Below are 9445 nucleotides of genomic sequence, written 5' to 3'. Positions count from 1 at the left end.
CGGTCAGGGCGGCTAGGGTCTGGAACCAGCTTCCAAGAGAAGTGGTGCAGGCTCCTACCCTGGGGGTGTTTAAGAGGAGGTTAGATGCACACTTTGCTGGGGTTGTTTGACCCCAGTAGTCTTTCCTGCCATGGCAGGGGATCGGACTAGATGATCTGCTCAGGTCCCTTCCAACCCTGGAGACTATGAAACTATGAAACACAGGAGGCTGTAGAGCAGGGGCAAGCAATTATTTTGGGCGCAGGGCCACTTACTGAGTTTTGGCAAGCCATCGAGGGCCGCATGACAGGCAGCTAGGGGCCAATAAATATTAATTTCCTAAATATTTTAGGGCCTCGCAGGCCAGATAGAATGGCCTGGCAGCACGCATCCAGCCCCTGGGCCGCATTTTTCCCACTCCTGTTGTAACAGCAGATAGAATAGGCGGGTTCAGAAAGGGACTCGACAACTTCATGGACAATGGATCCATTAATAATATTAAACAGAACAGCCAGAGATGTTTCTTCTGGCTACTCTAAACCAGTGATGGTGGATATTATGGTAGGTATAACAGGCATAAATCACTCTATATGTATCTTGTTTATATATTCTCCCTCAAAGGTATCTGCTCCTGTCATGTGTGGATCCAGGATTTTGGTGATGGGGATGTGGCTACACCCCCTTCAGCTGTGTGGGTCTTAAGCAGTGAAGAGGGCTCACTGCACATGCTACACAGCTGAAGGGGCTGTGGCCTCAACCCCTTGCTATGATCCTGGATGCCATGAGCTCTCTGAGATCACAACACATGTGGCGTTTCCAGAAGGAGCTGCACTGACATGTTGGTGAGCTTTGAGAGATCTGCTCCTGCTTCCTGCCACTGTTGGAGACAGGATACAGAGTGAAATAGGCCATTGGGCTAATCCACTATGGCACTTATGTTCTAGTACAAAGAAAATCAGAATTAAGTAAACCCCTGCTGTTCCCAGGTGTCACAAACCCATCCATAGGGTGCCCCTAGAGTCCTGAGTTTCTCTCTGGGAGAATGGTTCGCCCTGGTGGAGTTTGTCTAAAGGTGGAGTGGGATGTTGGGGGGCTAAAACAGCCCCTGGTCTTGTGGGGGGGGTGTGGCAGAGAGAATGCCTCATCTCTCTGCAGACCCCACAAGCCTCCCAGATCCTACCAGCAGCCCTGCAGACTCCTCCTGCCTCCCCCAAAGCTCCCTCAGACTGCACCTGCCTCCTCATTCCCTCCCGGAGCCTGCTTACCCCCCGCCACTCCTCCCAACCTCCCCTGGTAGTTCCCCCACCCCAACTTACCTTACATCAGGCGGGCTTAGATCGATCTAACCTCCCCAAATGTCTGTATGCAACCCTTGTTTGAATAAGAGATTAGAGGAATGCATATACTTATAGTAGCTAGGGTCAGGAGGGACCTGAACAGATAATCTAGCCTGACCCCTGCCACAGGCAGGAATGAATGCTGGGTTCACAAGACCCCAGACAGGTGATCATCCAACCTCCTCTTGAATTTGCCCAAGGTAGGGGCGAGGACCACTTCCCTGGGAAGTTGGTTCCAGATTTTGGCCACCCTAACTGTAAACAATTGCTTCTGATCTCTAACCTAAACTTATTCTCCATCAGCTTATTACCATTGTTCCTTGTCACCCCAGGTGGTGCTGGGGAGAAAAGGGCTCTACCTATTTGCTCTTGATCTCCCTTGATGAATTTGTAGGCAGCCACCAGGCCCCCACTCAGCCTCCTCTTGCTGAGGCTGAACAGGTTCAGGTCCCTCAGTCTCTCCTCATAGGCCCTGTCCTGCTGCCCTCTCACCAAGTGGGTGGCCCTCCTCTGAACCCTCTCCAGGCTGGCCTTTTGAAGTGCGGCACCCAATACTGGATGCAGCACTCCAACTGCGGCCTGACCAAAGTTGCATAGAGGGGGAGGATCACCTCTCTGGACCGGCTTGAGATGCATCTTTGGATGCATGACAAGGTATGGCTGGCCTGGCTGGCTGCGGTCTGGCATTGGCGGTTCATGTTCATCTTGGAGTCATGACTCCAAGATCCCTTTCGCCTCTGTGCTTTCAAGAGGGGAACTCCCCAGCCTGTATGTATGCTGTGGATTCCTTCTCCCATGGTGCAGCACCCTGCATTTGTCTATGTTGAACCCCATCCTATTCTCGTCTGCCCACTTTTGTAGTCTGTCTAAATCAATTTGCAGCCTCTCTCTCCCTTCAAGTGTGTTCACCTTGCCCCACATCTTAGTGTTATCAGCAAACTTGGACAGTGTGCTTTCCACCCTCTTGTCCAAGTTTCTGATGAAGATGTTAAACAGTGCGGGGCCAAGGACTGAGCCCTGGGGTGCCCCACTCCTCACATCTCACCAGGTTGAGTACAACCCGTCCACCACTACTCTCTGGGTGCACCCCGTCAGCCAAATTTTTATCCATCCAACTGTGCAGGCATCACTGCCACAGTCGCTTAATTTATTGATGAGGATGGGGTGACAGACAGTGTCAAAGGCCTTCTTAAAGTCTAGAAAGACTACATCCACGGCAACACCATCATCCAAGGATTTAGTCACCTGGTCATAAAAGGCAATCATGGTGGTCAGGCAGGACCTGCCTTTGATGAAACCATGCTGATTGCCCCTGAGCATGATCTCCCCTGCTGGCTCCCCCCAGGTGTGCTCCTTGATGGTTCTCTCCAAGATCTTCCCAAGCACCGAGGTGAGGCTTACAGGCCTATAGTTACCTGGGTCCTCTCTCCTCCCTTTCTTTAAAATTGGGACCACATTAGCCAGTTTCCAATCCCCCGGCACCTGGCCAGATGACTATGAATGCTCATACAGCTGGGCGAAGGGCTCCGCAATGACCCCTGCCAGCTCCCTCAACACCCTGACAGAGCTATCCCCAAGATTGTCCCTACCTCTGGTAGGTGGGATGTCCTGGTCCCTGTTCAAGAAGACAGAGGTAAAGAAACTGTTAAAAATAGCAGCTTTCTTGTCTGGCATAGCCACAAGATTACCATTTGTGTCTTGCAGGGGCCCTACATTGCCCGGTGCCCTCTTCTTGCTCCCAATGTACTTGAAAAAGGACTTCTTGTTGTCTTTAATCCTGGACGCTAGCCTGAGTTCCACCTCTGCCTTGGCCTTCCTAATAGCCCTCGTACACTCACGGGATGAGGAGGAGTACTCTTCCCTGGTAATAGCTCCTTCCTTCCACTGGTTGCACACCCCCCTTTTAGTCCTCAGGCATTTCTGAATGCCCTTGCTGAGCCAAGGGCATCCAGAGACGGTCCAATCTGTCGCTCGGAGCCCTGGTCACGGCAGGTCTGCTGCATGCCCGGAGCGAGGATTCACAACATCACAGAGACCATCCCTAAAATTATCAAGCCCTCTGACTACTACCCTCCAGTACCTCTGGATTCTCTCTTTCTCCACTCCTTTCTCAGACCTGTGATATAAGCAAGTTATATGCAAAGACTTTACTGTGCAAAGACCTTGTTATAATGACAACATGTTAAATCTTACTTTTTAAGCAGAAAGCTCCACAAAATCCTTCTTGATGAATATCTGAACAACAAAGTTATTGGAATTTTTAAAATCAAAGTCTAACTTTCCAAAGGCAATTAGCACGAGGAAAAGAATCTGTGGGATATAGAGGTCTCTTTTTCTACTTACCAAGTGTTTAAAACAAAACTCTGAAAATGCTACTGAAATCAAAGGTAACCAAATTCATGACAAAAGACTAGACTTGTTAAATAATGTTAGAGATTTAATAAGAAGCTTCCAAGGAAACTCTGTGCTTTTCATCTTTGTAAAACAAACACTTCTGTGTCAGGGTGATCATATTTTGATGCTAAACAGAGATAGACAAATATTAACGATAATGGAAAAAGCAACCACTGTATCATGTCTTCCAGCAGAATTCATAGGATGGGACAAGACAGGTACGTGCCAAAAAGATTCTTTAGATCTGAAAATAATATTGCTGGGGATTGCAAACAGTAAATAATTATGTCAGTTGAAAGACTGGTATAATGATAGCCTCTGATGTTTAAAGGGAAACTTTAGAAAAATCATTGGGTATATGGAGATATTTCTTCTATTTGTAAATCAGTCTGTATTCAAACGCTTGAAAATATCACAGAAGTAAAATTGTCACCAGTGAATCTCCCACATCGCCAGCTGTCACTGATATAGAAGGAAGCTTCCTGAGATGTCCATGGTACAGTCTAAAACTACAGGACTTCCACTGTCCCAGCTTTTGTTTCACAGACTTCAGTAGGGATCTTGCCTAAATGTAGACTGGGCATTAACTGATAGCTTTAGATTGTTTCAGGTGAAGTGCAACTACCTACGTGAAGTGAGATGCTTTGCACTTGTGAAAGATAAAGTGTATGTACAAAGGAGGAAAAGAAAACTAATGAAAGGTGGAACTTGCCTTAAAAAAGGTAGGGCCACATTGTGCCACTTTTGCTGAAGCTGAGCAGGATCTTATTGCATGAGCTATTCCACAGGAGCGACCGCATAACGCAAGGTATGGCTGCCCACTGCCAATCTAGTCAAACATTAGTTAATTGAGTACTGAGCCACTGATTTCAGACGAACAGCTGGCAGGACAAGGAACTACTTAGTTGAAAGGAGAATTGTAAAAAATAGCTCATAAATACTGTATTTGTATTTTTGAAAACAAACAGAAGTGCTGATAGGGCAGCAATCCAACAAGCTGTTGCACTGAAAGAATTTTTCATGGGTGTCAGATTGGTTTGTTTGCAGTGTCACTTCAAACTGATACTGAGCATCTAGATAGGAGCTGAAGTCTCCTGGTAGTTTCTTGTTTAAGACTGTCACTAGTCAAGCAGCTGATATAAGCAGGCAAGTCCTAGACTGCAGCAAGAACAGTCATTTTCTATGTGAATCTACCAGAAAGCATGTATGTAATGGAGATAGTATAGGGGAAAAGGTAGGGGGAAAAGAAATCAAGCCTAAAAAGGAAATGGATACGCAATACAACCAACAAAAATTGCTGCTTTCTATTTGGAGTAAATGGGTGGATTACAAAGTATATTTGTTTAAGAGGACTCAATGCATTTTTTTTAAATATCTGTTTTTTTTCAGCATATTTCCCCCTCAGCTACTGACATCTCATGTATTTTCCTAGAAATCAGTCTTCCCTTCTGTGCACACATGCTGGTTTGTAATTGTGGAGTTTCTTGCATGTACCTTGCTCTGATGGGACCTCAATAACAGGATATATATTTATTTAGGTGTTTTTTTAATCATAGGTTTATGGATAAAAACACCCAAGGTTAATTTTTGGCCCTGGCAATTAATTTATTGTCCTTTTAAATAATGACACAGTCACCATCCTTGGGAACAATATTAAATGCTGTTCTCTGAAAGGCATTTTACATTGTACTTATAAGGAAAAATGGTATCCATTTGCTCAGCATAACACAAAGCCAATTCAGGGACATTTCTCACTAGGAGTAAGCTGCTATATATATAAACCAACAGACGGATTTTTTTTCTTTCTGAACCTGTACAATAACTCGGTTTCTACATGTGATTGAAAAGAAGAGACTTTACCAAAACACTTCCGGAAAGGTGAATTGAACAGATCAGGTATGTGATGTGGATTTTCTTTAAAATGCTGCTAGAGTTACAAACCAATTAATTACGTGCCATGTACCATCAGTGCAATGCAGAGTGTTTAATGCATTTGACTTGAACAGGAAATGCCAAAAGAATGATGCGCTGGTGACTGTCAAGTGTATTACTGTTTCAGGAAGAATCCCCCTATCTGCCAAGTGATCACTACCTTAGGTAGAAATAATTCTGAGAAAAGTTTTGTGCGCTGGCTCAGCAGGAGACAAATGCTATCCTTTGTGCCTGAGCCTGCTTTACTGACCTGGGGTTATAGCCCATGGAGATCTTTCATACAGAACAAAATCAGCCTTATCCATCAGGCAATATCATGACAGCAGAGTAATCATTAGCGGGTGTGTTTACACATGCATTTACGCTGACTTAAATTTACTGCATAGTAAATTGCTGTGCAGCAAGCAGGAATAGGTTGGCATCTACACATGCAGGCATTAAAGTACATGAATGGTGTGTATGGACTAACTTGGGACTAAAGTTTAGACAACGGCACCTCCCCAGCCCCCTCCCATGGAAGCTTCTACCTGCCCCAGCTTTCACTGCTTCCTTGCACACCTGCTCCAGCACCATGTGGTCCTGGGCTGCATCCCCAGACCATGGTAACATGGAACCACACTGGTACCATGGGGCCAGGAGTGGGAGGGTGTGTGTGTGTGTGTGTGTCCATGCAATGAGGGTGGGAGAGACAGTGTGTATCTGTGTTTGTGTTGTGTCTGTGTCCCTGCAATGAGGGAAGGAGACAGAGAGCGAGGGAGAGAGAGTGTAGTGAGGGAGTGTGTGTGTGTGTGTAGGGAGGAAGGCACAATGTGTGTGCATGTGGGTGTTCATAGGGCAAGTCCCACATCACACCCCACCATACAGATGTACCCCACCTTGCACTGCCATATATGCAGGCCCCCATCCCCACACTCCCTTATGCACCCCAGCCACTGTTCCCCCCACATAGTTCCCCACAAATCCCATACCCACCCACATATTCACATGCTTCCTCACTCCACACCCACACCCTGGACCTATCCACACCCCCACAAAATCCCCCCCACAACCCACACTCTCCCCATACCCCACATACCCACAGCCCCCCACAAACCTATACCCACCACCCATGCCCCCCACAGTAAGACCTCATTTTAAGGTATTCTGTGATCATCTCTGTACATTACACAAATTCATGTAAATCAAAACAAAAATTTTTTTTTTGAAATCAAATTCATGAATGTTGTAGATGTTTGATTTTAGAATATAATTTGGTATTTTTCTGGTTCTGAGATGGCAAAACCCCTTTCTGAAAAGAATATTTCTGGGGGGCAAGGGGAGGGACTTCTGGTGGCAAAAACTGGGGGTAAGGGGGTGGGACTTCTGGCCACAAAATGGCCACTAGGGGGCAGGGCACCTGTCAAGGGGTGGGACTACCCATGCGGCCCTCAACAGTTTGGCAAAACTCGGTGAGTGGCCCTCTGCCTGGACTAATTGCCCACCCCTGTGCCTTAGACCAACACAGGTACAACCAACAATGCTAAATGTTTATTTATAAACATTTATTTCAATTTTTATCAATTTACATTTTCAGGATTGCATGAAATTAGGGGTGTGAGGGGCAGACAATTTATCAATGACAGTATGCTATTATTATAGTGCAGCTTAACTGCCTGCTGCGACAAACGTAACCACTGTAGGATGACTGCCAGCTGAGCACCAGTCCCAGCTCTGCTTGCCCATACCTCCCTTGTCTGCTTTGTAACTTTCTCTTCCTTTGTTCCCAGTCCCCTGGGGTTTCTGGGAGTTGCAGTCCAGACTACAGTTAGCACAGTTCTATAGGACTGCTCCCCCTGTCATCACACACTCCATCAGCCATCATATTTCTTATGCCCCCTTTCTATAAATTTTGATTATTAAAGATGGAAATATTTTTTCATCGGTCTGTGAATGTGTGGTAAAACCAGTTTATCGATGTTTACAGATTAAAAAATTGAACTCTATTAAGCCTACCCATATGCCTTTTGCATTCAGAAGTAATTTATTCAAGATGAACATGTGCTTTCAGATGTATTGTACTAGTGGTGGGTAACTAGATCTTCCTGTATTACATGCATTCAAACCTTAGTGCATTTACCCAATGCTAGCGTCTTTTGGAAGACGTCCAAAATGTATTAATTGTTCTACAGTTATGTGTATAATTCTAATGACAGAACCTATGAAATGTTCATATGCTTTATATGACTGAGTAAATTTTGGTTCCTTCAGTATACTTTCCAGTGAGGAAACCAACTGAAACTGAGGTAACAATGCACCACAGAAATTAGGGAATTTAATTACTTTTTCACAGTTTAAAAGTCATAACTGAAAATGTTAGTCAAAATAATTTTCAAGTTAGCTATAAGACTAAACATGTTTTTAATATAACTGTATAGAGATCACCTCCAGTAGTACGGAGCTAAGTCTTAAAATCCTTCCTAAGGTTTTATCCGAACTTAATTCCTTTATAAAAATCAATGCGATTCTTCCCTGGCTCAGTATCAATTGATGAAGGGTCAAATTGTTTGATCAAATAAATATTGTAACAGATTATTACTGGTAGGGGGTCTAAAGTAAAAATCTCTTTTATAAACTCTCCCCAAACTTTTGGGAGTTTGAAGTGGAATAAGCACAGGTCTGTCTCTAGGTTGCTACTGTAATACCTCCCACTCTTTACAATTTTCCCAGATAGAAATGAAACAAATCTCATGCCAGCCAGTGCCATGACATATAAGTGTTGTCGGATACCTGTTCCACCAGGAGAGCGAGTCTTAATGCCAAAGTATAATCCCACCTTTTGCCAGTCTTTGAAAAGCCACTAACATGATGGGTAGGTTTTCCTCTTTCCTCACCGACTTCTTTTATGACTTAGGCTAGGGATAGACATTGCATTTGTCCTGGGTCAAGTTGTGCCTGTATTTTTTCTGGAACAGAAAACTCCCAGGACTGGTGTAGACACAAATTGTCATTCCAGTCAGGGTTTAGTGAGCAGCCAAGTGTATTGCCACTTTTCTGCCACTGATTCAATAATGCAAATCTCAGGACAGCTGTTCAGATGCACTTTGTGATGTCCCAAGACAAGCTGTTAGCAAGCATATCTATGCATGTACTTTAATGCGCAGTAGCCTGTTTTACTGCACATTAAAGCCTGAGTTAAAAACCAGGCACTTTAGGCACTGCACTTTAGGGCAGCCCAATGTGCATTTATTTAGTACTTCACACTGGTAGTACTAAATTTAATGAGCATTTGGAGAAGTGCATTAGTGCACGTGCAGATGTGCCCAGCACTTCTTGTGCCATGAGTCTTTTTAGGGTTTGTTCCAGGACAACGGACATGGATATCAGAACCATCGCAATTTATCCTGGAATAAAATGGCTTCTACCAGGTCAAATGCAACACTTGTTTGTGTTAATATTAAGGTTTCACATGAAAGCATGTTACAGAAATAGATATGTCAATGCTTTCTGGGACTTGCTTTCCGGCATGGACAGCTAGAGACCCTCTGGGTAAAAATTCGTGGGGAATATGGCACAGGGGACACAATGGTGGGAGTCTACTACAGACCTCCCACTCAAAGTCCTGAGCTTGACCAGGAGTTCACCCAGGAACTGACTGAGGCCGCTTGCTCCAGGACCTTGGTTGTCATGGGTGACTTCAATTACCCGGACATCTCGTGGGAAGATAACTCAGCAAAATCCGAGCGGTCGCAGAGCTTTCTCTCGTGTGTGGATGACCTCTACCTGACTCAAGAAGTCTATGGGCCAACGAGAGGCAAAGCGCTGCT

Source organism: Crocodylus porosus, unplaced genomic scaffold (assembly GCF_001723895.1).
Source record: "Crocodylus porosus isolate Cpor-Errol unplaced genomic scaffold, CroPor_comp1, whole genome shotgun sequence".
Lineage (NCBI taxonomy): Eukaryota > Metazoa > Chordata > Crocodylia > Crocodylidae > Crocodylus > Crocodylus porosus.
The sequence above is the reverse complement of the archived record's forward strand: the minus strand, read 5'-3'. Positions refer to the sequence as shown.